Source organism: Nipponia nippon, unplaced genomic scaffold (assembly GCF_047370975.1).
Source record: "Nipponia nippon isolate SJK-2023a ecotype South Korea unplaced genomic scaffold, ASM4737097v1 scaffold_4, whole genome shotgun sequence".
Taxonomy (NCBI): Eukaryota; Metazoa; Chordata; class Aves; order Pelecaniformes; family Threskiornithidae; genus Nipponia; species Nipponia nippon.
The window spans coordinates 9,520,262-9,544,877 of NW_028262358.1; the positions used below are offsets into that span (position 1 = coordinate 9,520,262).

Below are 24,616 nucleotides of genomic sequence, written 5' to 3' on the forward strand. Positions count from 1 at the left end.
TGGCCATTACCTCAGCTGGCAAAGATTAGTAATGATTTACTCTATTCAAGCATCTAAGCTGAAGTCCCACCAACAGCAGGAAAAAAAAAAAAACAAATGCTGATTCTCAGCTGGTGTTAACTGGAGTGACTTTGCTGGCACTGTGTGTGTTAACGCATTTGTCGCCCCCATATTGTTATGATATCTGAATATTTCTTTGTGACAGAACTGAAGAACACAACACTTAGGTTTTGAAAAGCATCTGGAAAATGAACTGAAAACCACAGGCTTAGAAGTTTGCAATTTTTCCCTATTTAGTATATCTGACACTTCCTTACTTTAGTAGGTTAGATATTACTTGTACAAATTCAAGAGAGGTAAGTGTTTTTCAGTTTGATTACAGCACAACAGAGAAGGCATCTAAGTCCTCATGTTTAATTACCTTTATGCTTAAAGGCCATTTCATCTCTTTTTCAGTCTTTCATCTGCTTTTCCTATGTCCGCCTTCAACATAATTCAACCGAGTGGCTCTCCTTCTGCTTCTGAAATTAGATTGAATGAAAGAAATACTGCCAGAAATTCTTCAGGGCTTCTTACAAGTTTGTGCTCCTTGGGCACATCTGTGTGGTATTACCTAAATGACAGCAATTGCTATAAAACCAAGATCTATTAATACAGAGAGAACATCTTACAGTAGGTTAAATTAGTTTAAATTAAAAGGGAAGGTGAACAGCATATATATCCCTTGAAACCAATACGCACTGTTGGATTCCTTTGCAGCATCTGCACAGAAGTGTCTCTCTCAGCACACTCTAATCTCCTCTGCACCCCTCCAGAGTGAGCAGCACTCCTGAACCCAAACCATCCGTAACACAATAAAACAGATATTTATTTCTTTAACCACTTGATACATCTCAGCAAGAAGTGGTTGACTCATGAAAATTGTAATACTATAGCTAGATTTTATCTTTCATGGAATATAATCACTGATGGTATCTGCTTTGGCATGGATTACCTTGTTTGAATACATAGGTGTATCGTGCATGGTTTAAGCAAACACAGCAGCCAGGCTAAATGGTTCACCAAAAGACTTTTTTTTTTTTTCTTCCCCCTTTCCTTTTTTTATTTGAGTGTAAAAAAACTCACCCCCTCATGGGGTTGTTACTTGCTTCAATCACCACTGGACTCCCAGGCTCAGGAGCTTAAGGGAGGCCATTTTCCTGTACCTCACAAAACCCCACCCAGATGTCATGGCCACCACCTAACCTCTGCCCCTTCCTCCCCCAACAGAGCCCTTCAGAGAAAGACACACATCTTCTGCACATCCTAAAGGCATACAAGGCTCATCCTGAATTTGGTGGTTTGTATGCGTCTGTTTTTGCCCCTCTCTGTACTTGCCTAGAGAGTAAAGACTCACCACCCTGCTCTGCCCAAGGCAGCTACAGCCTCTGTGCGCCATTTTGTGGTCAGTCACCGCCCAGCCCCAGGGCTAAAATGGCGGCGCCGCCTGGTGGGACTCACCCACGTGAGCAGGGTTGTGAGGTGCTGTGTTTGTCTCCCACGTGTTTTGACCTGTCCTTCGGTCCCTCTACAGGGAAAAGGTAGAATTTGCTCTTCATTGCACTTCTTATATCTGTGGAGCACACCTGTATCACTTAGTGGAGGAGCAGCTCTGTAAGGAGGCAAAGTGGGGGTATGTTAATGAGGAAATGCATTTAATGCTTGAGGATCCCCTCCCTTACAACTTCTGTTCGAGGTCTTGTGTGGTGATACTGTGTATTTTTTATTTTCTCAATCCTCTTTTTATGTTTCCCTAGCATGTGCCAGGGGTGGGAGTGCTGTGGCAAGCTGTTCAGGGTGGCTTTGCTGGGGACTTCCCTATGATTAACATGGCGGCAGCTGTCACCTCCCTCTCCCCACAGGCAGCTCCGGAGGAGGCAGAGGCTGAGGGAGAAACTGGGAGGGGAAAGCGGGAAACCAAATTTAGACGAGGCCTTTAGACACATGGCGTCAGTGACAGGCTCTTTCAGCAAATTTTAGCCTTGCTTTTTGTTTTCCACTTGGTGGCAGCAAAGGAGCATCAAACAGGCCGGGGGCAGCGGCGAGAAGTGCTTTTTTTAAAGCCTTAGAAATCAGCTCCTGAGGTTCAGGGACAAAAAAAAAAAAAAAAAAAAAAAACCGAACAGAAAAAGAACCCAAGCTTTCCAAATCTAAAAATACAGAAATGTTGCATTTCTAAGACAAGTGAAACTGCTGCTCAACCCATCAGGTAGTCATAGTTAAAAATGCTGCTTTTCTTACCTTATTTCTTTTTAACAAGTCTGTGTAGTAGATTGCACCGTGTCTTTTAACTTTGGCAGATTTTAGCAGCTTTTTATGAGCAACCAGTTAAATTTCCATATGCTCTGCTTAGTTTCTGTCTGATTTCTTGGAGAGGTTTTTAAAAATGGTGTGTGTATATGTGTGTGTATGTACATAGTGTAATGTAATCTCTGTAAAGTAATACATTGACTTCTAAATTAAGCTGAGTTTATAGACCTGTTTCTACTCTCACTTACACCTGTTTTATACTCGTGGAAGGCTGCTAATGCTGATAGGTTTGTTTCTAATTTACAATGGTGTAAGCAAGAACCAGATCAGGTCCTTTATTCTTCTGCTCAGGATCCTGATAGATTGCAGTGGAAAAGGGCAGTATTTCTCAACTGCAGACTGGAGGATGGGACCCCAGCTGGTGCAATGAGCCATGCTCCATGGACTCTAAAGGCTTTGCACTTCTTTGGGAATGAAGTGATGCTGATTTACCAGAAGGGTTAAAAAGGTGTTGACTTGTCTTCCCAGCTTACTGCCTATCAGTCCTAGCTGGCATGAAGTTTCATGCTAGGTGTGTTGTTTCAGGTGAGCACGTCTGTGCAGTGCCCCATTCAGATTACAGTAGTGTCCCTCCCAGTGGGAGGGAAAAGATGGTCAAGGGCTGCAGTCCTTGTGGATGTTCTTCTGTTAACAGAAAGATGCTGGTTTTTGCCAGCACAGGAGGGTAGCCCCAGATACCTACTCTTTTTTTATAACTTTATCTGGGAAGCTTTTTGAGGCAAGGTCTAATTTTCACAGTGTTTATTCTCTGCTTAGCATCTGGTTACTGGTGATTTTCACGCCTGTGCTTAAACTAGCCAATAAGCACATCACAGGTCCAAGAAACTTGTATGTTAAGTAAGTCTTGAATCTTGCTTTCACTTATACCATTGTAAATCTTGGATAGCCTGACTGATGCCTGTGGATTTACACCATTAAAATAATAAAGCATTAGTAAAGACTTATTTTAAGGGCTTCCTTAGACCTGAGGTTTGATTCTGCTTTGAAATAAATTAGGGCTGGCTCTAATGAACTCACCAGTATAATGTAGTTGTGAAATCCCGATGGGGGCAATAGACCTTGTGTTCTGTTTTACATTCCTTGAGCGAAACTTCTGGTGATTCACCCCTCCTGCCCCAGTTTCCCCACTGAATTTAGGAGGAATGCAAAGTCAAGTCCTTTAGCTTCAGTCACAGCCCATTGACCCACATAGTTACTTGCATATTGGTCATTCCTTTTTTCTCTCCAGAATTTCGGCAGTATGAGTCTCTTTGAAGATTTTTGCTCCTGAATCAACCCATTGGTGTAACATTACACTGGCTGAGTCCCAGGATGAATTCCCTGTTTGTATCTCAGAGTGTGAATGCAAAATACTCAGCTCCCAGAAGAAACCCAGTAGAGAATGAATACTAGCTTGCCACAGCCTTTAGCTTTTTAATTTTTTTTAGAGGGAAAACAGATTATTATGCATATCCATTGAGAAAAAGGGTTTTTTACTCTTTTTCCCCTTCCTTTTTCTTCATAAACAATGTGTCTATACCTGTGCTGCCTCCTGTAACGCTCCTGAGTAATACATGGAGGGCATCAGTGTAACAGTTAAGATGGATTTTAGGACAGGGACATCAAGTCCTCCACTAGACAATGATGTTGCCTAGTCCTGTTAAAAAATCCTGTCAACATCCTTAGCTAGTTACGTTTATTGACTCCAAGAAAGTTGATCCAGAATTGTATTCCTGTATTTAAGCTGTTGGTTTAATATCTTTCTTATTTTAAGTCAAAATGTGCCCATGAGCAACTTAAAAGCCATTTGTTCGTGTGTCAAAATACTGCTTTAGTTTAAATAGAAAATCCACTTTTGCTCCAACTGAAGTGAATTTTCCCTGATTTTGGTTGATTACAATCTCTATTAATCTTGGATTTGCTCTGTGATGGAGGGACTAGGGCTAAAACTGGTAGAAACTGGTCTGTAGGTGCTGAAAATACCATACTAACACTCCTTTGATGTCAAGACCCAAGCGAAGTTCCCAGTGACTTTGGCTTTTGCCATTATAAGTTTCAAAATCCCTCAATTTCCTGGATCTGGAGGTGAGTCTCTGCCTTGAATGCAGAACTTAATTCACCTTTCTACTTTGTAGTGGGTGCTATTTTCGTCTAGTGAAAGAGTCATTGGATTTTTCAAGCTCAGCAGAAAGGCCCAAAACTTCAGTAAACAACTGGATTGGGCCCATCATCATGAGTTATTGGAAGAAAGGGGGAATTAAAGAGCAAAACTTTTGAATGAGGCAATTAGCCGAAGGGGAATAGCAGTTCGCCATCTCGTGAATGTTACAAAGTGAGACTTTGCAAAGTTATCTACAGGTGCAGAGGCCTACCCCTCCTAAACCCCCCAAACCCTCCTGAAACAGCAAACAACCCTCCTGGGCTTGGATTCCAGCCAGTGGCAGAGCAAATAGAATTGGGAAAAGAGAAGATTAACTCTTTTGACTCCGTTTCCCTGAAAGGGCAGTTAAGCTCAATTCTGCCCTTTAAGGGTAAGTCCCTCCAGCCCTGCAGTGCCCCGGTAACATCCAGTAGGCAGAGCCCTTGCCATTGTGGAATAGGTTGTGGTTTTTTTCCCCACAATCCCTATGAAGCCATTGTTGCTGCTGTTGTCTACTATAGACACACATGGAAGCTTTTTTAAAATTTTATTAAATTAAACCCATTAAGGAAAGATTGGCAGCTACAGTTGAAGTGATATCATTTTGATTGTAAGTTTATTATGCCTTGATGATGGATGAATCAAGTAAACAGACATTTTTCATGACAGCACCAGGTTAACTTGCTGGTTGTAGCTAAATATAATTTTCCAGCTGTCTTCAGTGCTTATGGCACTAAAGCCTTTAAGTTTGAAGCTGTAAGTTCTGCTCATATCACTGCTGGCTGAAGGAGCATTATATTGAATTATGCCAGTTGCAGATGTGGACCTTCATGTGTGGGGCCATGTTGCAGATGGAACAATCTTGAATGGCAAAGTTATGTTTTTCAGCAGCGTTTTATCCAAGTTTTAGCTGAAAAGCTAAAGCACTTTCAACTTAAAAACAGTGCCTTAAGAAGCCTGAACCTTCTGTCCTAGAGGACAGGACATCTCCCTGCATATATCTGTCCTACATACATAATGAGACCCACACAGTTGCCTGAGGGGAGGATGAGAGGGAATGGGTTTAGATGATCCCCCATGTAAGGGGAGGGGAAAGAATGGTTCATGTCAGAGGTGGTGTTTTTGCTGTGGCATTGTGTTTCTTAACATCTGTGTAGTCAGTATATGTTACAGGCTTCTCCCCTTCCCTATGTACAAGTTTGAAGCACTTTCTTTTTGAGGCAATGAGAGCTGTTTGGCCTTGCTTCAGCTTTGTTCAAGGACTGTCAAAACATCTGTCAGAAAAAGGTGAGAGAAGGTAATGCTTACATGCCGCTAGGCACCTAGAGTTGCCTTCTAGGTGCTATTGCTTCTCCTTGTGCTGTGCTGCATACCTAACTTGGCTTCTTGTACTGTCTGTGGATATTGTTGCATTGTCTGAGGGTGTATCCTCTCACCAGCAGTCACCAGACCATCAGAGTACTTCTCTGTAAAACTGAAAGCTGTAAAGAAGGCCTTTATGGCCCTTCTGGCTTTGACGTTTTGTTTCCAGTCTTCAGATGCATCTTACTGTGTTCGGCTCTTGGTTGTGAATTAAAAAATGACAGTAACCCATTTCCTTTTCTCTTGGCTTTGGTTGATATAAGTGTGAGCATGGAAAACATTTTTGCTTCCATGAATGTAATTTTAAGGCTCTTGAGGGTTTTTTCCATGCATTTTTGAGTGTGAAACCTTGTACCCTACTTACAAATAACTGATTGTCTGAATAGCTCCTCCTTCTTTTACTTTGAGGAGGTTTGCTTTCTGCACTGATGCAGGTGGGGATAGGTGGTCACCAGAGCAGTGCCTTGAAACAGAGTATTGTGTTGCTCTAGGTTTGAAAGAGGGTGGTGCTTATTTTCTATGCAAATAACAGAATAGCTATCTTAAGTTTTAATTTAATTGGCTACCAAAAGTGAGCCACACAGCTTCTTACTGTCCTTCACAGAAGGGATAGGATTGCTGGGTCAAACCATTCCAATCCATATGTCATTTTGTCTATATGTCATAAGAGAAAACACTGCACTTGTGGCTAGACTAGAAGGTTTATCTTATTTAATCTATATTGTTCCTCTTTTTCCTTTTGTTTCCCTTTCTTCTTATTAACAAACACAAACCCATGGTCCTAACATGAAAAGGTAAATGCGGTTCATGTTTTCTGGAGATGGGGATGAAGGACAACAATTTGTTCTTAAGTAGTCACTAGACATGAGGTGAAGAGATTTATCCAGCACTCCTCAGTAACTCCTTGTCAAGGTGGGACCCCGCTGCAGAGCAAGTAGTCACAGTTTCACTGAGACTATATTTCAGACAAAGAGTCACTGGGCTTCTCCAGGTTCAACCAATTGCTCTTTTTCTGTAAGGACTGACCATATTACAAGGGTTCCCGTTCAGAGATTATTGCCTAAAGATCCCAAAAGATGTTGTAATACTAATAAGAACATTAAAAAGAAGAAAGTAAAGAATTAGGCAAGAAATACAAAGGAATGGAATGCATAACCACTCCTTTTCCTCAGTGTTTACCCTGGAGCGTTCCCCTCAGAGATCATCCTATAATGTCAGCTCTGTTTACTCCTTGAGTAAATGTCTGGTGTCACTTTAATAAATCAGATGAACTCTGCTCAGAGAGATATGAAGCCTGTCATTTGATCATTAAGATTATTTACTATAGGGTATGTAGTTGAAACACAATAGTAATGCAGACATGCAAAACCTTAAACTCCTAAACAGGAAAAATTAATGGATGAAGCCTGCCATAGTATGTTTTAAGGTAAAAGGATGTTGACATAAATCAATCAATACCTAGTTTAGATCATTGTGGTGGTGTTTGATTCAGAACCTTCTGAGTCGATCCAAAATAGTATAACCTGTTTTAAGTAGATTGACGTAATAGATAGGGCTAATTATTATGGGCCATCTGTACATGACAGGCTTCCTTCAGATACTTTTTCCTGTACCGAACGCTAGGAGATGTAACTTCCAGCTTACAGAGCAGCGTAGGCAGCATGAGCCTTGGGCGTAGGCACGTTTACAATAGCAAAGCTGTGCTTTTCCCTAAGGAAAGCGAACTTCATGGGTAATAGCAACATGATGTTGCCACATTATCACCTGAATTTCTTCATTTCTCTTCATGGGTTCTTTACGTTTTGTCAAGTTCATTTGCATCTTCACAATTAAAATGCTCCTAATAGAGATATGTCCTCAGTTGGCTCCAGAGGTTGTAGTTAGGGAGTATTAAAATTTTGTTTGTGTGCTTCTTGCTTTCAAGCTGCAAATAGTTTTTCAGTACACGTATAAATGTTGCCAGCATGATTCCTTGAGAAACCAACAAACACCGACAGAGATCTGGCAGATCTAGGACTTTGCAGTTCGTGCTGCTTAATCCTGTTTGAATTCCTCTGTGGCTGAGCAAGGCTCAGAGCTAGAGAAAGGCTCTGATACCTGAATGTGTAATGAGATGGCATAGAGGGCCAGCCCTCATTCTGAGGGAGGATCTGCAGGGGTTTTCTGACAGTGATCTGTATAAGCTGTGATCTGGTGTACACCCTGATACTGTTCAGAGGGGACAGTTTTAACTGTGAGGGATCATGATGTTCCTGATGACTTCTTCAGGATAAGCTTGAGTGGAGAAGGATGGACTAGTGTGTGCACATTAAGAGCCAGACTCTTGGGTCTTGCTCTAGGCAGCCTCTGCCTCTGGCCAGGCAAAAGGGGGACCTGCCTGTTTATTACAAGTGTTTCTTTCCCCACACCAGGAATACCATAGGACTTTCACCCTGTGATCCTCAGGTCCTCCAAAACAGCCTGGAGAAGTAACCATAGAGCTGCGGTGAATGCTGTCTTGCTCCCTAGATTTTTGCGAGGCCACTGGGGTGCAGTTAATGCCCTCAGGAGCTGAATTACGCCACGGATCTGTTGGCTGCAGAACCTTGTGCACTTGTGGGATCCAATTGCAGGCCTCGGTCTAAGCTGTATTAAGTTTCACATGGAAGCCTTGTTGTTCAAAGTCTTGAGCCCTGGTGTAGCAAAGCTGTTAAAAATGTGTTTAGCTTTATACATGTGAGTAATCCCCACCTCCCCTTCCACGAGAGCAGAGAAGTGCTATTACTCAGAGCAACAGAAGTCACAGTGAGCAAAACACTGACATGTTGTACAAAGAGCTGTTTTGTAAGCCCTTTTCTATCAGCAGCACGGACTAGTGTCCTAATACATCGGTAATATGTATGATTTAAACAGGATTTGGTTGTTGTAACTAAACTAAGGCAGGTTGGGGAGAAAAGAATCCTGTTTGGAAGGAAAGCAGCTGAGGTGTTATATCCTATGTTCTTCTGTTGACATTTTCATTTTTGTAAAATCTCACGGTTTGAGTTGTTGATCCCATGAAATCATCAAGGGAATGAAATAAAATACCTGGAAAGATTGTTTGACATGAAAGCAGATTGTGTGAAATGTACTGGGCCACTCTGCTAGTCACTTGAAACAGTAAAAAAAAAAGGGTGGTGGGGAAGTGACACAACGAGCAATGGGAAATACCGTTCTGAATTTGTGTGGCCTAGGATCTCTAATGATAGGCTTTTATCCCATTACATCTAATTGACACAGAACTTTATCATTAACAAATTGAGAAGTATTTACTCCCTGAAATATTTGGGACATTATAGTGACTTTCTTTTCATGATAGGCTGTTGAAAGGACTATTATGGCCTGGCTCACATGTAACCTGGGAAAATGATCCAGCAGTCTTCAAAGTTAATGAAATGTCATTTGTCATAGGCTTTGCAGGTGTGACTCTGTTTCTACATTATAATACATGATGGAAGTAAGTGGCTGGATTGCAGGCCTGTTGCCAAGCATAATGCACATTCTGCGAGTGTCACTGGTGCAGCATTGCATAAATCTTACTAATGGTGAGAAGTCTTGAAATGCACGTTCTTTCTCTTCTAAGGTCAAGCAAGACTTAATTTTAGCCTTGCTATCTCTGTAGTCAAAATGGTAACATTCAACACTTGCTTTTCAGTGTCCTCTGTTGAATGGTTAATTTTGGAGGGCTTGGGTTTTTTTTTTCTTTCTTTCTTTTTTTTTAATTGGGGTTTCCCCCCACCCCCCTCCAAGAATGGAGTGAACAGGCCCTGGAAAAGGGTTTCTTGAGTAAGAAATTTTTTGGTTCACTCCCAGGAAAAGCACCATGTCAGAGCAGAAGAGGTGGCATTTATTCCGGCTGCATGACTGGGAAAGGGAAAAATTTCCAGATGGACGACAGTAGCTCTACTAGGACTTTTGCTGGGATACTGCAAAGGCTGAGATACAAAAGCTGCTGAAGTAACTTGCATACAGCAATGTGCTGTTTGCCAGAGCTCTAATTACAACAGAGAGTGGTATGTTCCTTTTAGGGGCCAGATGTTTACTTGGTCTAAATCACTGATTGTAAATATCAGAGAGATGGAAAAGGGAAAAAAAAAATCCAACCCTCTTCAGTTTGTCTGTCTTGTAAAAGATCTGGTCTGTTATTTCTTGAAAATGATGTTTTCATGTGGTTACTGTTTGGATTTGTTATCTGTACTTGGTCTCTCTGATGGAGCAAGAAAGCAAAACAATGGAGTTGGGTAGGCTTGATTTCTTGTTGTTGCTGATACGCAGAGTTGACACCCCTGTGTACCATTTTCTGAATTGTTTAGTCAATTATACCCAAGTCTTAAAATCCTCCAAGCTTGAAGTACTTAACATACTTGTTTAAACACCCAATCTGAGGTCCCTGGCACAAGCCGGTTCATTGAGAAACCTCGAAATGCTCACTGCTCTTTTGCTTGTTTCTGCTACTGCAGATTTGTGTCCCTTTGTGTGATATTGACTCTCACAAATATGACAGGAACAGTTTACTATCTTGCTTTAATAACCTCTTTTGAATTGACAAGCTAAGTAGAGGTCTTCGCCCCCCCCCCCCTTTTTTTTTTTTGTTATTTATTGCAGTATTACACAGGTGGTGAAGCCAGTCTGTATTGCTGCAGGCTCTCATACGACTGCAAATGCATGGAAGTTTAATTTTGCTGAAGGCCTAAGCGCTAAGCTTTCCCCCCGTGGGAGTACAGCAGTACCCTGTTGCACACACTTTACCTTCTAAATAATCTTTCTAAGGCAAAACTATTTCCATAGCACCCGTGGTGCTAGGTGTTGAAGGACAAGGATTGATTTTGGAGGTATGTTTAGCAGGGTCGGGTCTTGTGTTGAAATCTAGTTGTTACAGTCAGTTATGTTGTTGTTTTGGTCACACTAAAAGTCATATTTTTTTCCTGATATTTCTTTGTGTACATTCACTAATAAATATACCTTTAAAGATTCTTTTCTAGTTCAGGAAGGCCATGGATTCTGTTGTCCTGAATTTCATTTTCCTTTAGAGGGTCTGAAAGGATCTTCTAGGGCTATGTGGATGCTATGCTTTGAAAGAGTCATGGAGATATAGCTCACTCATGTAGCCTTTTTCTAGCTTGTATAATCTATAAGCCTAATTCATATTTTTAAAGGTTTAATGTTACAGTCAGCTCTTAAGTAACATGGTGTGTACCTTACAGGGAGACAAGTGAACAAAAATACTCTTTTTTGCTTTCCAGTCGTATTTGCCTCATCTTTAAGAATCTTAGGCTGGAAAGAAAATTAAAAAGTTACAAAATATGTCCCCTGTGGCCCCTCACCTTCCTCCATCATTGGTGCCGAGATCAAATTTCAAAAGAATTCTAGAAGGATATTGAATTTCAGGTTTTGTTTTCCCATAGCAGTGATTCTGGCCAAAAAACTTTTTAATCAAAAGGACCAACTGTAACCTTGTTAATAACTAAGAAAACAATGGCCAAAGGGAAAAGACCTGCCAAAAGCTACAAGTCATTTCTGTTGGCAGAATAATGGGTAGATCGTTATTTTGGTTGAAAACAATGTGATTTGTATTTCTAATTTTGTAAAATTACTTAATTAATAACACATGGTCAGCAATGTTGATTGCAGAGTGGCTCTTGACAGAGGACACTTTTAAAGCTGTGTTATGGGGGCAAAGGTAGGATTATGCAATACTTCAGCAAATAAGGCTATGACTGCTGCTCAACAGATGATTCTGCTTGTCTTCGGAAGGCATAAATCATTACGGTATCCTTGACATCGAAACACAAGTCATTGTTAAAAGGACAGTGGGATATATCCATGACCATGGGATCATGAGTGGATGCAAACTGGGTTAATTCCACTTGTGATGACAAGTGGATTGTTAGAGGAGAATGCTACTTGCGTGGTTGTGCATGGGAGCATTTGGGTATTGAAAGTACTTGAAGGGGAACTGTATACCCAAAGAAAAGAAGTCTAGGGAATAATGCTGGTTCTGCACTGGCTTTGTTGTTGTTCACGTTGTGTAAATATTTAGGCTGGCTTAGGCTTTACTGTTTGTGGGTGTGCACGTTTGTGAGTGGAGAATGTGGGAGCATTAGGGGAGAAGGAAAGTGTGGAGTTACAGCACTTGCCTATAAGGAGCACACGGTTCACGAGACAAAAGATCCAAATCCTTCGCTACAGTCCAAAAATGGTAATCCTTAAAACTGTCCTTGTTGCTTCTCAACAGATGCTTTTCTTGCTTTGGTTACTGGCTGCCATGGGGCTGAACTTACAGCACAACTTTCTTCTTGCTTGTTTTTTCTTCTGTGTGATCTGCCTCAGTTCCTTCCCCTGAGGAAACCAGCTCACAGCGAGTGTGTGTGTGTGGGGGAAAGGGTGGGAGAGAAGGAAGCAGGATACCGGAGTTTTACTTCTGTCAAAACCATATAACCACCAAGAAACTTACTGCAATTATCCAGAACATTGTGGCTCTTGGGATGCCTGCGAGCGCTTGTCTGCTATATTATATACAGTAGTTGATTAACTATTGTTTCACACTGATGAAGGAGGTTGTTCTCTCCATGATTCAGATCCTCTTCACAACCCCTTTTCTGTAAACCTCTTCTTTTTTCATTATACGATCATAATTATTTCCTTTTTGTAGAGTGCATAGCCTAACACCTATGTACATTGAGTGCCAGGGCTTGAAACCATAATAAGCTGAATGCTCACCTTAGAAGCCATTATTCCAGTCATTACAACACAGTTTATTCCTCTAGAGGACATTAACATTTGAAAATGTGTCAACTAGAGTATGAAATTTATCATGATCATGAACTACCTGCCAACTAATTAGAATACAACATTCTGATTTCCTGTGCTCCAGTATTAATCTAATGCTTCACAGCCATTTATATTTTTAAGTTGTTTTAGTTTCTAGCAAACTGCTTTTGAAGGCCACCGCAGTATGTTCTGATGTGTGAGCGATCAAGTAAGGAGAAGGTGAAGGGCCAATTGAGTGATCAAAGTGCTGCTTAGAAAGGCTCAATGAGCAATGCAAGCAATGGCAAAACCACTGGGACTGGGGCAAAAAGGAGAGGAAGAGATCTTAAAAACTTCTTTATATAATTAAGAAGTAGTTTTAAAGTGTTTTGTCTCTTACTTTAAAAATATATCAGAAGATGAACTCTTCTGCAAGAATGGCAGTGGGTTAAAGCTGGAAAGAGTTTCAGAGTGTCACCTTGCTAAAAGTCTGAAAATTCCCGATAACTTTTCCCATAAGTGAAGGCTCACACCTTGAGCTGGAGTGTAATATAGCAGTTTGTTTGCGGTTCTGCCTATTTTTTCAGCAAAATGTTTCTTGTAACAGTAATAAGTCTGGTATTGGAGCAAAAAGCTTTCTCAGGATTTGAATAAATGCTGTATGTGAAAATGGCTAAAGCATGCAATGACTCTTACTGGCAAAGTCAGACTCCCTGAAGATACCTTGTAATGTTTTTGTTAGTACCTGAAGATCCACTCAACAGGTGATGTTTCAAAATGATGTCTTTTAGGGTGTCTCAGTTGATTAAAAAAGTGCTATGCGATGTTACAAGGCTGAGAGAAAGTGTTCTTCAGTTTGAAGTTGGAATTTACATCTCAGCTGAATACTCTTTTCCCCACCTTGCAATGCCCGAGCTCATTTTGCAATATGATTTACCATACTTCTCAATTTGCCAAAGGCCTTAATACGAGAGAAACATTTGCAGAGAGGTATATTAAATCCTGAGTGGTTCATTATTTGCTGTAATTGTGATCTTAGCTGTATGCTTTGCTTTTTCATCACAGTAATTTCTAGTTAAAAAAAAAGCACAGCACTGGGATGAAAATGAATGTTTGGGCTTGCCATCAGTAAGTCTGCTCGAAGGAGTTAAAATAAGTCTTAGGCATACAACTTCAAACTGATGCTTAAGGAGCTGAATGATCCCAGACTAGTGCTTTTCTGTTGACCTCTGCTCAAACGCGTGGTTTTCTCCAAAACGCTTTTTTAATTCTTTGGGAAGAGAGAGAGATTGAGGGAATAATTAATGCAAACAGACAGAGCTGTGCAGAAGTGGAAAGACAGTGGCAGGACGAAGGGGGAGAGGGGAAAATAATTCCTTTCTTTACTGTGTGAAAAGGCAAGACTTTAAAACCTCTTCCTAGAGAAAAGGGTCATGCTTTAGAATAGCTTCGTAAACAAGACTTCATAAGAAAAGCTTAATTTATAAAGGATGACTACATGTTATATGTGTGTTACAGATGTGAGTACATCGTTACAAGCCCCCTGGTTGAAGGGGTAGCACTGCATTGCCTCAGAGCCATCGGAGATGCTAGCAGCCTGCCGCAACTGCTGGAAGTGTTACGTGTGGTCCAACTGGTGGCCTGGAGGCCAGCTCCAGGCTTCTGCACTGATCCATCCGGCCCGCTGTCTCCTTCCCTGGAGGAGATGGGGAGCAGCTGTTTTGAACTACGATTGCACCCTCCAGCAGCTGAGCTTGTCCTCCAACACGAAGCCAAAAGGCCGCTGCTGTTGGCAGGTGTGTATATTTTGGGGGGTGCTGGGGAATCAGTTGCTACCGAGGGGCAAATGTCCAGGGCTTTTTACGCAGCATCGTGGGCTCCATCAGGCTGCAGTCCATGGCAGTGCCTTGCTGGGGGTGGTGTGTGGATGATCTTGAGGCTGCACTTGGCAGTCCCTGCTGTGGCGGGGGCGGGAGAGGGCTGGTCACTGCTGGGGAGGGAGAGGCAGGATGCAACCCATGGTGAGGAAGGCGGGAGGGGGGATTGTAAACCCAAATCCATCCCCCACAGCTGTTGAGGTTAGACCACCCTGTACTATCTACAATAGCGAGTTCAATCAGGAGTATGTGTGTGCGTAGAAGGCATCCATTAGAGATGCTGTGGCGTTACATTCTCTGAGAAAGAGAGTGAGTCCAGCTGAGAGGAGCATGATGTCCTTGTCCTCAGAAGAACTGTCCTGGCTGTCTCTTAAAAGAGAAGGGCATGTGCTATCCTCAGTGGTTCAGCAGCCCTGAGCCCTCCCTTTGGAGAGCTTGTGCCCCATTGAATTCCAGCCAAAAGGCATTTGGAGAGTCTCCTGTGGGAAACCTGCAGACATGGGTGGGCCCAGCAGGGAGGTGAGACGAGGAAACTCCTGCCCAGCCTTCCTGCCAAGATATGTGAACCAGCAATAATCCTGCCTCGTGAAAGGGTGTATGAGGAAGGGCAGTCATAACAGAGATCTGTTGCCATGGGGGTGAACAGCAGCCAGAACTCACGACAGACTCTGAAGTAAAGTCAAAGGTGTAATTTTTTTCTTCCTTGCTTTGTTTGTTCATATCTGGACATACAGAGAAGAGAACAGAAAGCCTTTTTTCCCTGAGCCCCACTTGTGAATATGCACCTATCAGTGCAGGCAATTTGTGCTTTGTCTAGGGATGTTACTGGCTGTTTGTTTCTTCCTCCCTCAGGGATGCCACAAGGCCAGTGGAGTGATGAAGGCATGGGTATAAACAAAATGTGACTCTTACATCTGCTTCAGGATATGTTTATATTATTACCAATTTATTTTTTGTTAATTATTATATATGAGTTCATTCTCTGCTCACCACCAAAGCTACCAAATTTTGCAGTTTGCCATCTGTCAGTTTTATAGCAGATAAGATGTAACTGCTGGAGCCCGCCTCCTTGCCAACACATTGAGGGCTCCATCTACCCCAGTAGTAGTGAAAGGAAGAGATGGAAATACTTGACCCTACTCTTAACTGTCTTGCTGTGAGCTAGAACTAATCCCTTAGTGAAGTTACACCTGCAGTATAAGCTGTGCATGGGCTATGAGGATCAGATCTCCTGTATGCTATAGGGAGACAGTTTGTGAAGGGGTTTCTGGTTTCCCTGCTCTGGAAGAGAGAAGGAATCCTGCTGTTAATGACTCCTGTCTGAGCCCTACTAAATTAGAACTACTTCTCTAAGTACAGCAGGAAGGCTTCCTTCTTGGATGGCACATTAACTGGAAAGGAAGGATCTAAGTTGCGTGTGTTTATTTGCGGGATCACTTACCTTCATACAAAAAGCCTTCTGCTGGATCCAAAACCTTTCTTTTTCCAATATCGCTGTAGAACAGAGGTTCTGATTTTTTTCCTTGCCTGGTGCCATATGAGGGCCACTAGCAAGGGGGAGTGAAGCGCAATGCTAGGTGTACTTCTCAGAAGTGCACAACAATGCAGTGAAGGGGATGAAGTCATGGAGAAAATGGCTTACTCTATTTTTAGGCATTTTTTCCCATGACTTGCCCAATTCTGTGAAAGCTTTGGGTATGTAATCATAGCGGGTGACGCCTGAAGGTCACAGCATATCAGGTGGTATCAGTGCTGGTATTTCTTGTCTGAGTTTATGCAGAGTACATTGATCTGTAGCTACCAGAGCCTATTCTCAGGAGCTAACGTAAGGCACTTCATGTACCCCGTAAAAACCCCATAAACAGGTTTACAAACAAGCCCTGTAAACAAGGAGTTGGCAGACATCTGTGTTGATATCACTCACCACTCTGCAGCTCCACTGATGAGCTCTCCTGGCTCCATCCCAGTTAAGCGAACTCAGTCAAACAGAAGAATCCCACCAAAATATCTGGAAGGGACTTCTGACATTATTCTTTCACTACTGCTAAGTCTATTTGGGGTGTGTGGAAAATTTCTTCAGCTCAAAAGAATGGTGTAGTGTAATGCGATAACAAGCCCTGTGAAGGTTATCAGCGATATAATCAAATCTATCTGTGAGACAAAGACCCTCACTGTACAGCTAATTAAAACTTGTTTCTTCTCTGCCTGTTCTTGTTTGGTGGCCATTATTTAGAACTGAGCTGCAAGGCACTGGAGCGGAAAGTTAACTCAATATTTTAAGACCAGCCCTGTCCAAAATCTTGTATTGAAAGAAACCACATACTCTTTTTTTTTTTTTTTTTTTTTTTTTTTTTTTTTTTTTTTTTTGTGGCCTGCATGAATGGCAGATCACAAAGCCATTTGCAGGTAATTTCTCTCTGCGCATAAGGTCAGTTATAAGACAGACATTTAAAAAAAACCCCAACCAAACAAAAAAACCTAAAACAAACAAAAAAAACCCCAAACAAACAGGAAAACAAACAACCAAACAAACCACCAAACCCCAAAACTTTTCCTTTTTAACTTTCTTCGAGCTGGCTGGATCATTGTTGTGGAAGTATTTAAACTTTGTCTTGTCCCCTAATAGAATGTGCAGCTGGATCTCAAAACAATCTCCAGCATTGTCTTCTTGCTTATTACAGTAATATTTTTTTCCCTTCTCCCCTTAGTGTCCATACAGCCACTTCATCAAAGGGCCATGTATGGGACAGGAAACTGGTCAGTTTTGAGGCCAAACTCTGTGAATGCAATGCCTGTGATTTCCGCGGCATTATGGAACAGTGTATGGGGTGTAATGTTGTTCCATATTTGGTACAAAGAAGAGATCAACACCTGTCACCAGCATGTGAGCAATCCTTCCTTGTACAGCAGTGCTGTGACTTTGGTTCCCAAAAGCAGGACTCGTGTAGCCTGGTGAGGTGACAGCCAGCCATGCGGTGTTTGCTGGAGTAGTATTGGTCTGTGAATGGTATTAGTAATAGCATTTGTACCGCGGAAATGCCAAGGACCTCTTGCCCTGCTATGCTAGGCACTGCACATATGTAGAGCAGGAGTCACATGATGCTCCCCAAGGCGTGCAGAGGCTGACAGTCCTGGGGAAGTGAAGGGCTGTTCAAGGTCGTACAGCAGGTTAGTGGTTCAGCTGGGAGTGGAAGTCGGAGAGGAAACTCTGCTGCTATGGTAGCTCCCCTGTTGAATTTCTTGAAGCCAGGATTTTTCTTCTGGACCTAGAGATTGCTTTGCTTATTAATTTGCCTGAGCAGGACAACTTTGGGGACCTGCTGAGTGCTTCCCCATTCCCTATGTAAGGCAGGCATAAATCATTCTCCATGTGTATGGATTGCATGTATTAATTCCTGGTTTGTACCTCAGTGATGAATTCCCATGCCCTGTGCTGTGCTGCTTCTCAAAGGTGATGGCATTGTTGACCCTCTCCTTCTTCACAGTGTAAATTCAGGGAATGATACAGGGAATTCTTCCCTCCCCAGCTGATAGGAAGGGGATGTGGAGTACCTGTGTTGTCTTTTGTCAGCTGCTGTCAATATGAGAAACATCAAGTTCTATTGGCGTGATATTTTTGACAGATAGACCACTGCATTCTTTGTCACTCCCTGCTTCCTCTTCCACTGTGCGGTTTCACACCGGCAGCTGTTGATGGCACCTTTCTGTTGTCTAGCTTCTGGTGTGTTTTCAGTGGTTACGTGATCTCCAAGAGGAAGTAGCGGAAATAAAACGTTGGAATTTGAGAGCTTGCTCTTGACTCAGTTAAAGCCAGAAGAGTTTGACATTGAGTATGACCACAGACTGTGCAATATGAGTAGTGATTCTTGCGTGAGGCCTGTGACTTCTGGGATACAGCATCTCTGCCTTTTTAGGCAGACATTCAGCTCTATTTCAGTGCCTCCAGGAGTTGGAGAAGTCACTGTGTCCCTACGTACCAGTGTAGCAACTATAATGGCCTACTTTCCCGTTTTAGAAATGGTCACCCTTCATGTCTCTGAATTGCCTGGCTTTGGCTCCCAGCCATTAGATCTTGTCATGCCTTTTCCACTAGATTAATGAGACCTTTAATACCAGAAATATTCCCTTTGTAAGCAATGATCATATCTTATGGTACATTTAATAGAGTCCAGTTCCATTTTCTTTCCATAGTTCAGACCCCTTGGCTTAACTCATTGTGACTTCTAGCAGTCTGCATCTCCATCCCTACTTTTCAAGGTGGGGATAATGATACTCAGGGTCTTGTCTCCCCTTTTTCTATCACATGCTTATTTTGCAAGCTGTTTTATGCCAGGGACCTTTTCTTGGGCTTGGACTTGGACACGGTTACTGGGATACAAATAACAAAATAAATATGTTCTAACTCGGAGCTTGCTATGTTCCCCTCAAGTTTTCATTCTCATTCAGTTAAGAAAATAGCACATTCCCACAGTGCTACTCAACTTAAATTAAAAAATCATAATGTAAATCATATTTGTATGAATAATTTAATTTCTAGGAAATGCATTAGGGAAACCCTTTCAGATAAGGTTCCAAATTTGCAATAGTAATGATCTGAGAGGAAGAGATTGTTTGCCATGAAGTAAATTATGCATTAGAGGAGCCTTTTAATATTCTTATTTAACACCTAATATTGATATATTCATTGATTTACAGAAGCTGCAGTACTGTAATATGCAAATCAATTAAAACTATAATTAAAATGAATATTATGTACAAGCCCCAGGATTTGTGACAATATGTATGTATATATATAGTCTTCAATTTCCTTGTGTCTCCACTCTGGAGTGACTGATGCTATTTTAAGAACAAAAGAAACTTCTCTGGGCATAGAGGTTACAGTAAACAGAGTAATTTGGCTGTTAGCCTGTGTGAGCTGCAGTTGATGCATAGCTTCCATTAGCTCTTTTTAAATAAGTCTGCTTATGGTTTGGCCAAGCATATAAAGAAAGGCCTGGAAGGAAGGGCATCCTTCACACCTTTCACATTCTCTGGCTAAATGAGGACTGTTCGGTCAGGATTGAAAAAGGAGCTGGCGGGGCTATACTGGACACAGGCAGCTGGATTTTCATCGCTGTTCAATAAGCGGCAGTTCCCATGGAATTGTTGGCTCTGTACATTTGCCGTGTGTCATTTACAGCAGTATTTTTCAAGCAGACAGAGGCCAAGGACTGCCTTGCTCTAAAAGCCGTTTTCAGCCAGAATAGCTGGATGCTGGAAGTTGTGGAGGTTTTGCTCTTTTGCTGAGGTACCTAAACAGGAGCCATCACCCAGAAAATACTGCCCTGCTTCCTTTCCTGATGAAGGTGTAGCTATGTCCTTCACCTGCTCTGTACAAGTGGCAGGTCAAAAACCATAAAATCCTTCCCAGTGGTTTGGAACAATTTTAAAGTGACTCTCGCTGCTTCAGCTTCCCCAGAATTACAGTAGTAATGTCTAACACAGAGGCACAGCATCATGCTGTAGTACAAGAGGTCTCTGTGCTGGCTGTCATCCTGGAAACACCCAGAAGGAAATGCAGGAAAGTCTGCAGCATGCGCTGCAGGCCCTTGGGTGCAGAGTCCTGGTACACCCACATTCCCTATGGGTCTGGCAGTGAGGGAGCAAGGCTCATGACTTTCCATGGAGTATCATGTGCTGGTGGACTCAGCAAATCCATGCAGGGCACAGCTGCGGCTTCTGTTTGGCTTTTCCCAGAGTACAGGGAAGCCCCAGTGAATGTTCCCCTTTCATGGGGAGTGTCGATGCATTTAGACTTGTTTTGTACTCCCAGAGGAAGGTGAGGTTTTCGTTCCTTTGAATCTTCACCCTTATTAATCTACAGATTGGCGTGTGATATTCCTGCCCTTCTGGAGTAGCACTGTACAATGAGAAAACATGTGGAGAGCACCAGTACCTCAGCCTGAATGGTTGCCTTCTTGTACCTGACACAGTGCAGCAGAGAGGGTTCCCAGAAGCACACTCTTCTGTGACAACAGATGCTTTTCCCTGCTTCCTACTGTAATGATGTGCTTATAGTAGCATTGGTGTAATTTGTATAGCAATTTTCTCTTCTTCATTGTCTCTGTAGACCTGGAGCGTTTGTAGGTCATTTTCCACTTACAAGCTTATGTATTTGAGGTTCTTCAGCAAATAAAATCCTTGCCAGACCAGTCATTAGACTATGGTAAGAATTGCGAAATGTTGCAAAATGGTTTTGACAAGGATCTGTCACTTTTGTCTTTTGCTTGGTTTGTATCAGAAACACTCTGAATGCTTGTGAAACTGCTTCCTCACCTGTTCTTGCCTAGCAGAAAGCTTTTTTTTTTTTTTTTTTTTTCCTTCCTCCTGATGACTGTTCAGCTGACTTTAGTCAGACTTTTCTCTAGTAGCTAAAGCAATAGATAGGTCTGGTCATATTCCACTTCAAATATTTATATACTTTATATGTATGTATTTACAGAGAGAGATACTTTTTAAAAATGTGTATAAACATCCAATCAAAAAGAAAAGTTTCCAGTGAAATGTCAGTAAGACCCAATAAAGTTTCTTCTTTAAAGGAGGATTTATGCTTTTGACCTGTTTGGGGGTAGGAAATACGAAGAGCTGTAGATGTGCTGGAGATGGTTTCAGCTGAACAAAGCTTACATGATTTGAGGCCATTAAAGCAGTTTAAGTAGTTGAGTCCCAGATCCGTAAGAGGAGTAAGCGGTGTGCAGCTCAGTGGCTGGTGGGTGAATATACACTGATCAATGCTTGCTTCTGTCCCACTGGTCAGGTTGTGTTGTAGGGACTTATGTGTGTGTACAGTAAATGTATTTCAGGTTGCCCAGATCTCTTGGGCAATGTTGATATCACTGTAGCAATGTGGGCCCACTCTGGCTGGCTTTGTGCCAATTTGATGTTGCCAAAACTACACACAGCCTTCCTTGACATTCCTTGCCCCAGCATTTAGGAAAGCTTCTGTAGTTTTCCATCCCCAGTATCACGTAACTCTTGATGAACCCTCAAGTGTGTTGGCAGCCGCTTGGGATTTTTTTCTCTTTTCCATTGGCCCGTTGCAGGTTTGTGTGTGTGGGGAAACAGACAAGGTGCAGGCAATCTCAAGTTTGTGGGCAGAAGTAATTTGCTGTGGGTGAAATCTGTTTTAATGTAGTGTGGAGGAGAGGATAGGAAGGCAAGCTTTTGCTGGCTTCTTGTGTTTTGAACTGGAAAATCAGAGCACTAATCCTAGGACCCTCTGAACCTCGCTCCCCTTGCAGCTCCCCCAGCATATCCCAGGGATGTGTGGCAGACTGTGCCTGCATTCTGCTCTGTTATGATTCATGGCAGAAGTTCAAGAGATCTCTGCTTTTGGTTCTTGGTTCAAGTACAGTATTTATGGCTGAGTTTGCTTGTAAAAAGAGCTATGCCTTTAAAGGTTATTTTGGGGACTATTTTTTTTTTTTAAAGCAGAGTTATTATAAGAGTATCTTGGAGAGTTTCAGGGCTCTCTTTCAAACTGGGTTGATTGTAAAGCAAACAATAAATGAGTTTGGATCCAAGTGATACTTTTTGGTTTGTATCTGAATTGCAACCAATGAGCTACCTAAGTGAAATTAAATACAGATCCCTTTCTTGACCCAACTTCTGTTATAAAGGAATCTAATTAAAAACAAGTAAAATAAAATCAGAAAGAAAAGGATGTCTTTATCACAATGTTTGCCCAGAGCTCAGGTCCACTTGGGATATTACTTAACCTCCAAGCTGGAATATTTGGTCACAAGTAGACAGTTTAGGTGGAATTTCCTTTCATTTGTCATTTTGTGTTAGTCATTCATGCTGTTTAGAGGTTGCACAGAGTATTGTATCATCCCTAGGGCCCTCTTTTATGAGTTCACTAAAATTAAGCTTGGGGAGTTTTCCGGCCAAAAACTAGAGCTGAAAGCCAGGGTCCCTTGAAGGATCACGATAACAAATAGGGAAGGATAACCTTTCATCTGCAGCTTACATTTCTAGTCCATGTGATTTTTATTTTTTTCCCCTCTAACTTCCCTCCTCCTTCCCCCTCATACACCCTCATGAGCCCTGGTTTGAAGTCATCCATATGAACTGCAGACCACAGTTGCCCTTCCAGATGCAATATGCCTGTTGTTCAGATTTTGGGGTAGGAGGGAGGTGGGGGAAGACCGAGGAAAACAAAACAAAAATCAGCAGTGTTGGAAAGCAGTTTTCCTGCTTAGTTCCTTTGTGATTGCCTAACATGCCCTCAATAAACAAGGCAAGGGAAGACTGTTCTTTGTGTGCAAGGCATGTTGGGAGCTCCACGCTAAGTGCTGAAGGCAAATAGTGAAATAAAAGTGTTCTTGGAGACAGAAATTAATTCAGCTGGACTTATTTAGCTAGCTGCTATAGTGCATGGAAGAGAGAATGTGGAAGTTGCACTATTAGGAAGGTGACCAGTAGACCTATTTCTGGCAGAAGTATTTAAGCCAGAGACACCTAGAGCTGAGAGCTTGAAGAGCTGCTGCTTAAAGTAAATGCTTGTCAGTGGGAGTAGCAACAACTCCTGTCTCCTCTAGTTTTCAACTCTTTACCTAGTGGATAGGTGCTGAGAAGCAGAGTAGGTGACAATCTTAAGAATGGGATTAGTAACTAGTCCTTATAACTGCTTGCATAGTTCTGAGTGAATTTCTGTTTACCTTTTTTTAATCAGTTAGTGAATCAGAGAAAGATGGTTGATGTAGTGACTGAGATGTGAAGTAGGAGATATGGTTGAGGTCATTAGACTTGTTGGGGAAAGGGAAAGACAGCTAGGTCACTAGGCAGGTTGGCCGTATGAGGCATAATGGGAAATTTAGAGACATGTGAACATCTTTTAAGTCTTTAGCAACCACTGTGTTGGGAAGTTTTAGTTTTCAGACTGATATTTGAAGGTCACTTGTAGACTGAGGATCCTAGAGGATCGAGGCCGAGAGGTCAACAGTGGAGTGGCTGTGTAAAGCCAATGTTACTGTTAGCTAGTTTTTTGTTTTCTGATTTCACTGGCATTTCACCCTGCTGGGTTGTGCTTGTTTGCTTCTGCCTGCATGCTTGCCTTTTTCAACAAAAATGAAAACTCTTTTGTGCAGAGAATATTATTACAAAAAAGACTTTTTTATGGGAAACTTTCTTCTAGCTTTTAGTGGGAGGATTGATTGATAAATTTTAAAACGAAGATGGAGTTTTGTATAGGTGGTGAGATGAATCATCGTATGGGAGAGAGATTAAAAAGTGGCAAGGGATTTTGGAGCACGATTTCCAGTGAAAGTTGCTGTACTTCTTTCTTATTATGAGAACTTGTAATTTGACTCTTCTGGCCCCAGAGGACTCCAAGCTGTGGAGAGATCTCCTTCCAGAAGCAGAAGATGGTGGTAGAAGAGATGAGTGCTTTCACCAGTCTCGGAGTGATTAGTGTGAGCTGTTAGCTGGCTAGCTTTTGCCTTGGGCGTGATAATGTGCCCTCATAGAATTGCTGTTTGGTGGCTAGTCACTCTGTTTACTGAACAGGGGATGGTAGTGGAAGCACGGGGGAAAAATGAGGGTCTGGAGACAGAAACCTTATGTTGTACTCTGCAAGGAATATTTTTCGATTATTAGACTGCAGATGTCTGAATTGCTTCAGAAGCACAAATCTGTTGCCTTATATGTTTAGGTCTGTTACAACTGTTCTTTTTTTTTTTTTTTTTTTTCTTTAAAAAAAACTTCAAATGCAGGGGGGTAAATAAAAAGGGAGAATGTTGATGAGATATTCCTGAACTACTCTGCCTGGAGAGCTTTGACTTACTACTCTATAACAAAGTTAAAATCTTTCAAATACTAAAAAGGCTGGGAAGGTAGCTCTGCAGTGATTTAAACTTGCTATGTTTTTTTTTTCTTTTTTTACCATTTTCTAATATTGCTCTTTGAACACCCCCATGCATTATACAGGTAGTTAGAATATATTTTTATGTGTGAGTAAATGGTATTTCCTGCAAAGAGGAAAGAGGGAAAAAGTGTTCTGGAGACTGACAGTTTGTCCATAAAGGACAAACAAATGAGTGTTTTTTGTAAGTCTTTTGAGGAGAGAATTGAAGTTCTTCTTTATCTTAAATATAATGACAAG

General features: G+C 41.9%; 1 long non-coding RNA gene across 2 annotated transcripts in view; it reads left to right on the forward strand.

Annotated features, from left to right (window-relative positions):
- Positions 1 to 1,515: 1,515 nt before the first annotated feature.
- Positions 1,516 to 24,616, forward strand: part of LOC148053094 (uncharacterized) — a 32,597-nt gene continuing 9,496 nt past the window's right edge. Inside the window, exons 1-3 of one of the 2 annotated variants that reach the window (XR_015708911.1) lie at positions 1,516 to 1,580; positions 14,117 to 14,394; positions 15,328 to 15,507. This is a non-coding gene — a long non-coding RNA (uncharacterized LOC148053094). Of the gene's footprint in view, positions 1,581 to 14,116; positions 14,395 to 15,327; positions 15,508 to 24,616 lie in introns of those variants that run through there. The other variant, XR_015708910.1, reaches the window with a different exon arrangement.